Here is a 6159-nt window from a genome sequence, read left to right as displayed (position 1 = left end):
GCCGAGGTGCGCACCCGGGGGCAAACCGGGCTCCGACTTCGTGCACGCCATGGTGCGCACCAGGGTGCCCACCGCGGCGAAGGTGCGCACCCGGGGCAAACCGGGCTCCGACTTCGTGCACGCCGCACCTTGAAGCACACTTCGGAGCGCTCCTTGGTGCGCACCAGGTGCGCGCAACCCAGCCGAGGTGCCCACCCCGGCGAAGGTGCACGCGAGGTGCGCACCCGGGGCAAACCGGGCTCCGACTTCGTGCACGCCATGGTGCCCACCGCGGCGAAGGTGCGCACCCGGGGCAAACCGGGCTAGGACTTCGTGCACGCCGCACCTTGGAGCACACTTTGGGAGCGCTCCTTGGTGCGCACCATGGTGCCACCAGGCCGCGCAACCCAGCCAAGGTTGTGCGCACCAAGGTGCACGCGAGGTGCGCACCCGGGGCAAACCGGGGTCCGGCTTCGTGCACGCCGCACCTTGGAGCACACAATCGGGCGCTCTCCCGGGTTCGCACCGGCGTTGCCGCACCGTGGTGGGCACCTCGGAGCGCACCGTGGTGGGCACCTCGGAGCACACCAAGGTGTGGCAGCGAGGTGCGCACCTTTGATGCGATGCCTTCACTAATTTCCATAAAAGGGCAAAAAAAAACGAGATTTTAAAATTTCCGTTTTGAAAGATAGTGAGAAAAAGGGAATGCTTGGTGCCATCTTGAGCCCGCCCTGGTGCGCACGCCCAGCCAAGGTGTGCGCACCAAGGTGCCCACCCTGGCGAAGGTGCGCGCCCGGGCAATTAACCCAACTTCCAACTTCGCCGCGCGCCAGGGTGGGAGCGCACCCAACAACCGGGCCTGGGAAGAGCCAATGCGAGAAACCCCACAAACGCTCTGACAAAAAAAAGAGGGGGGCGCTCCCAGTAACCCCGCTTCGGAGCGCACCCTGGGGCAAACCCAGCCAGGGTGCCCACCCCGGCCAAGGTGCAGGCGAGGTGCGCACCCGGGGCAAACCGGGCTCCGACAACGTGCACGCCGCACCTTGGAGCACACTTCGTAGCGCTCCCGGGTGCGCACCTCAGAGCACACCAAGGTGGGCCAGCGAGGTGCGCACCTTTGATGCGCTGCCTTCACTAATTTCCAGAAAAGGCAAAAAAAAGAGGAGATTTTAAAATTTCCGTTTTGAAAGATAGTGAAAAAAACGGAACGCGGGTGCCATCTTGAGCCCGCCCTGGTGCACAGCCCAGGTAAGGTGCCCACCCTGGCAAAGGTGCGCACCCGGGCAATTAACCCTACTTCCGACTTCGTGCGCGCCAGGGGTGGCAACCGGGCCTGGGAAGAGCCAATGCGAGAAACCCCACCAAACGCTCCGACAAAAAAAGAGGCGGCGCTCCAATAACCCCGCTTCGGAGCGCTAGCCGGGGCAAACCCAGCCAAGGTGCCCACCCCGACGAAGGTGCACGCGAGGTGCGCACCCGGGGCAAACCGGGCTCCGACAACGTGCACGCAGCACCTTGGAGCACACTTCGAAGCACTCCCGGGTGTCCCACCGGCGTTGCGCACCGTGGTGGGCAGCGAGGTGCGCACCTTTGATGCGCTGCCTTCACTAATTTCCAGAAAAGGCAAAAAAAAATGAGATTTTAAAATTTCCGTTTTGAAAGATAGTGAAAAAAACGGAACGCGGGTGCCATCTTGAGCCCCGCCCTGGTGCGCAGCCCAGGCAAGGCATGCGCACCAAGGTGCCCACCCGCGGTGCACGCCCGGGGCAAACCGTGCTCCGACTTCGTGCAGGCCGCACCTTGGAGCACACTTCGGAGCGCTCCTTGGGTGCGCACCATGGTGCCCACCAGGGCGCACCCGGGGCAAACCGTGGCTCCGACTTCGTGCACGCCGCACCTTGGAGCACACAACGGAGCGCTCCCAGGTTCGCACCAGCGTTGCGCACCTTTGATGCGCTGCCTTCACTAATTTCCAGAAAAGGCAAAAAAAAACGATATTTTAAAATTTCCGTTCTGAAAGATAGTGAAAAAAACGGAACGCGGGTGCCATCTTGAGCCCTTCCTGGTGCGCAGCCCAGGCAAGTTGTGCGCACCAAGGTGCCCACCCCTGGCGGAGGTGCGCGCCCGGGGCAAACCGGGCTCCGACTTCGTGCACTGCATGGTGCCCACCAAGGCGCGCAACCCAGCCAAGGTGCCCACCGCAGCGAAGGTGCACGCGAGGGTGCGCACCCCGAGAGTGCACACCCGGGGGCAAACCGAGCTCCGACTTCGTGCACGCCGCACCTTGGAGCACACTTCAGAGCGCTCCTTGGTGCGCACCAGGGCGCGCAACCCAGCCAAGGTGCTCACCCCCGGCGAAGGTGCACGCGAGGTGGCGCACCCGGGGCAAGCCGGGCTCGGACTTCGTGCACGCCGCACCTTGGAGCACACATCGGAGCGCTCCCGGGTTTCGCACCAGCATTGCGCACCTTTGATGCGCTGCCTTCACTAATTTCCAGAAAAGGCAAAAAAAAAAAAAAAAACGAGATTTTAAAATTTCCGTTTTGAAAGATAGTGAAAAAAAACGGAACGCGGGGTGCCATCTTGAGCCCGCCCTGGTGTGCAGCCCAGGCAAGTTGTGCGCACCAAGGCACCCACCCTGGCCAAGGTGGGTCACGGGGTGGGTCCTAGGGTGGGTAACGGGGGTGGGTACTAAGGTGCGTGCCAAGGTGGGTCATGGGGTGGGTGCCAAGGTGGGCACCAGGGTGGGTGTGTGCACCAACCCTAGCCAGGGTAGGTCACGGGGTGGTTGTCGGGGTGGGCGTCAAGGAGCCAAGGTGGGTGGCAAGTAGCCAAGTTGCGTGCCAAGGTGGGTGTCGGGGTGGGTGCCAAGGATCCAAGGTGGGTGCCAAGGAACCAAGGTGGGTGTCTGGGTGGGTGCCGAGGTGGGAGCCAGGGTGGGGTCCCAAGGTGAGTGCAAAGGTGGGTGCCAGGGTCAAGGTGAGTGCCAATGTGGGTTCCAAGGTGCCAGGGTCAGGGTGAGTGCCAATGTGGGTTCAAAGGTGCTAAGTTGGGTGCGAGGTTGGGTGCGAGGGTGGGGTGGGTGCCAAGGTGTGCTAGGTGGAAGCCCGGGTGGGTCGGCATCCCATGGGTGTCGAGTTGGGGTGCCTGATGGGTGCTTCTTGTCAAGTTTTAGTCGTCGGGACTCATTTCGAGCCTTAGAGGTCGTTTCTTGTCCGGTTGCCCTGTCTTCGACCTGGGAACCCAATTTTTGGTCCTCGGGTCCCATTTTTTTTTGTCTCGCATCCCACTTTTGGCCTGTGGCCTTTTCGGGGTCGATTCTCGTTTTGGGCATCAGAGCATGTTTCTTCTCCTAAAACCCAATATTTGTTTATTAAGTCTCGGAACACATTTTTGTTCTCGTGGACCCATCATGGGTCTTGGAACGCATTTGTGGTCCTTGGGTCCCATTTTGCATCCCGAAACTTGTGTTTTGGTGCTTGATTCCCTATTTTGGGTGCCCACCTTGCACCAAGTGCGCACGCCGGGGCAAACCGAGCGCCTTGGTGCACCGGGGCAAGATCGAGCGTGCACCCGAGGCGCCCCGAACATGCACCAAGGTGCACTCGGCCCACATGTGAGCGCAGGTCGTTGCGCCCGAGGGTGGTGTGTGGGCACCGCGTTGCAGACGGGACACTGCACGCACACGACGCCCCGTCCAGGTGCACGCACGTAGGCCGGGCCGGGTGCACACCCGACGCCCTAGCAAGGTGCGCGCACCCGGGCAGGGCTCACACTTGGCGAACGGGGCGCACTTCGCGAGGGAGGGTGTGCACCTCGACGGGGGTGGGTGGCCGGGGTGGATTCGCACGTGGGTCGCGGTTTGCTAAGTACACACTGCGACAAGCTCATAACGGGTGCGATCATACCAGCGTTAGTGCACCGGATCCCATCAGAACTCCGCAGTTAAGCGCGCTTGGGGGCCGGAGTAGTACTGGGTATGGGTGACCTCCGGGAAGTCCCGGTGTTGCACCCTTTTTTAGTTTTTCGCCGGGCGTCGCAATGCTATTTGAATAAACCTTTTGCCCGTTTGCGTTCTCGTCGGGGCCGGGCCGGGCCGGGGTGCGCTGCCCGCACTACCGCTGCGCGCCGGGGGGCGACACCGAGCGCGCACCCGAGGCGCCCCCGAGCACACAGGCCACGGTGCAACCCGGGCGTTGTGCGCGCACCCCGGTGCGCCCGAGGTGCTGCGCGCGCACCCAGGTGAAATCGAGTGTGCACCTCGGCCAGTGCGCGCCTCGGTCGAGTCGCGCACGTTGGCCAAGGTGCACGGTGATGTTTCTTACTCTAAGGTTCCGCACCAGACGCCCGGGACAGGTGAGCGAAGCTGGGCGGGGCCGGGGTGCGCGGCCGGGGCAGGTGCACGCAGCTAGAGAGAGCTTTGGAGCACACCAGAGGTGCGCACCTTGGAGCACACTTCGGCAGCGCACCAATGATGCGCTCCATTCAAAAGTTTCCTAGAAAAGGCAAAAAAAAGTTGAGATTATAGAATTTCCCACTTGAGAGATTGTAAAAAAAAAAAATTTAAAATGAAGGAAACGCGGGTGCCAAGGTGTGCGCGCCCGGGTGCGCAGCCCAGCCAAGGTGTGCGCACCAAGGCGCCCACCCTGGCGAAGGTGCACGCAAGGTGCGCACCCGAGGCAAAACCGGACAATTAACCCAACTTTCGACTTCCGCGCGCACCTGCGCACCTTGGAGCGCACTTCGGAGCGCTCCTTGGTGCGCACCAATCTTGGGCACCTCGGAGTGCACCATGGCGCCCACCAAGGTGCGCACCCGGGGCAAACCGAGCTCCGACTTCGTGCGCACCTTGGAGCGCACGAAAGGTGCGCACCATGGCGCCCACCAAGGTGCGCAGCCCAGCCAAGGCGTTGTGCGCATCAAGGTGCGCACCCCTGGCGAAGGTGCGCACCCGGGGCAAACGGCGAGCTCCGACTTCGTTGCGCACCTTGGAGCGCACAAAGGGTGCGCAACCCAGCCAAGGTGTGCGCACCCCGGGGCAAACCGAGCTCCGAATCGTGCGCACCTTTGGAGCACACTTCGGAGCCCTCCTTGGTGCGCACCCGATGTTGCGCACCTCGGAGCGCACCCGGGGAAAACAATGCAATTAACCCGACTTTCGACTTCGTGGGCACCTCGGAGCGCTCTCGGGTTCGCACCTCGGAGCACACCGAGGTGCGCACCTTTGATGCGCTGCCTTCACCAATTTCCAGAAAAGGCAAGAAAACATTGAGAAGGTGTGCGCACCGAGGTGCCCACCCTGGCGAAGGTGCACGCGAGGTGCGCACCCGGGGGCAAACCGGGCTCCGACTTCGTGCACGCCATGCTGCGCACCTTGGAGGGCCATGGTGCGCACCTTGGAGCACACTTCGGAGCGCTCAATGGTGCCCAACCCAGCCAAGGTGCCCACCGCGGCGAAGGTGCACGCGAGGTGCGCACCCGGGGGCAAACCGGGCTCCGACTTCGTGCACGCCGCACCTTGGAGCACACTTCGGAGCGCTCCTTGGTGCGCACCAGGGCGCGCAACCCAGCCGAGGGTGCCCACCCCGGCGAAGGTGCACGCGGGGGTGCGCACCCGGGGCCAAACCGGGCTCCGACTTCGTGCACGCCATGGTGCCCACCGCGCCAAGGTGCACGCGAGGTGCGCACCCGGGGCAAACCGGGCTCCGACTTCGTGCACGCCGCACCTTGGAGCACACTTCGGAGCGCTCCTTGGTGCGCACCAGGGGGCGCGCAACCCAGCCGAGGTGCCCACCCCGGCGAAGGTGCACGCGAGGTGCGCACCCGGGGGCAAACCGGCTCCGACTTCGTGCACGCCATGGTGCCCACCGCGGCGAAGGTGCACGGCGAGGTGCGCACCCGGGGCAAACCGGGCTCCGACTTCGTGCACGCCGCACCTTGGAGCACACTTCGGAGCGCTCCTTGGTGCGCACCATGGTGCCCACCAGGGCGCGCAACCCCACCAAACGCTCGGGACAAAAAAAGAGGGGCCGCTCCAATAACCCCACTTCGGAGCGCACCAGAAACCCCACTGGACGCTTGGGCAAAAAAGTAATGCGCACCCGAAGCCCCTACCCAGAAATCCCCAGTTCGGACATGGGGAGCTGGCAACGGTAAAAAGCCTCAACTAAACTCTCGGAC

The 6159-nt window shown here is 63.2% G+C and overlaps 1 non-coding gene across 1 annotated transcript; it reads left to right on the top strand.

Annotated features, from left to right (window-relative positions):
- The first annotated feature begins 3873 nt into the window (after positions 1–3873).
- On the top strand, positions 3874–3994 carry LOC131868589 (5S ribosomal RNA). The gene has a single exon (XR_009367036.1). It is a non-coding gene; the product is annotated as a 5S ribosomal RNA (ribosomal RNA).
- Positions 3995–6159: the final 2165 nt, after the last annotated feature.

The sequence above is a fragment of the Cryptomeria japonica genome, unplaced genomic scaffold (assembly GCF_030272615.1).
Source record: "Cryptomeria japonica unplaced genomic scaffold, Sugi_1.0 HiC_scaffold_210, whole genome shotgun sequence".
NCBI lineage: Eukaryota > Viridiplantae > Streptophyta > Pinopsida > Cupressales > Cupressaceae > Cryptomeria > Cryptomeria japonica.
Note: the sequence above shows the minus strand (reverse complement) of the source record. Positions and strands in the feature narration are given on the sequence as shown.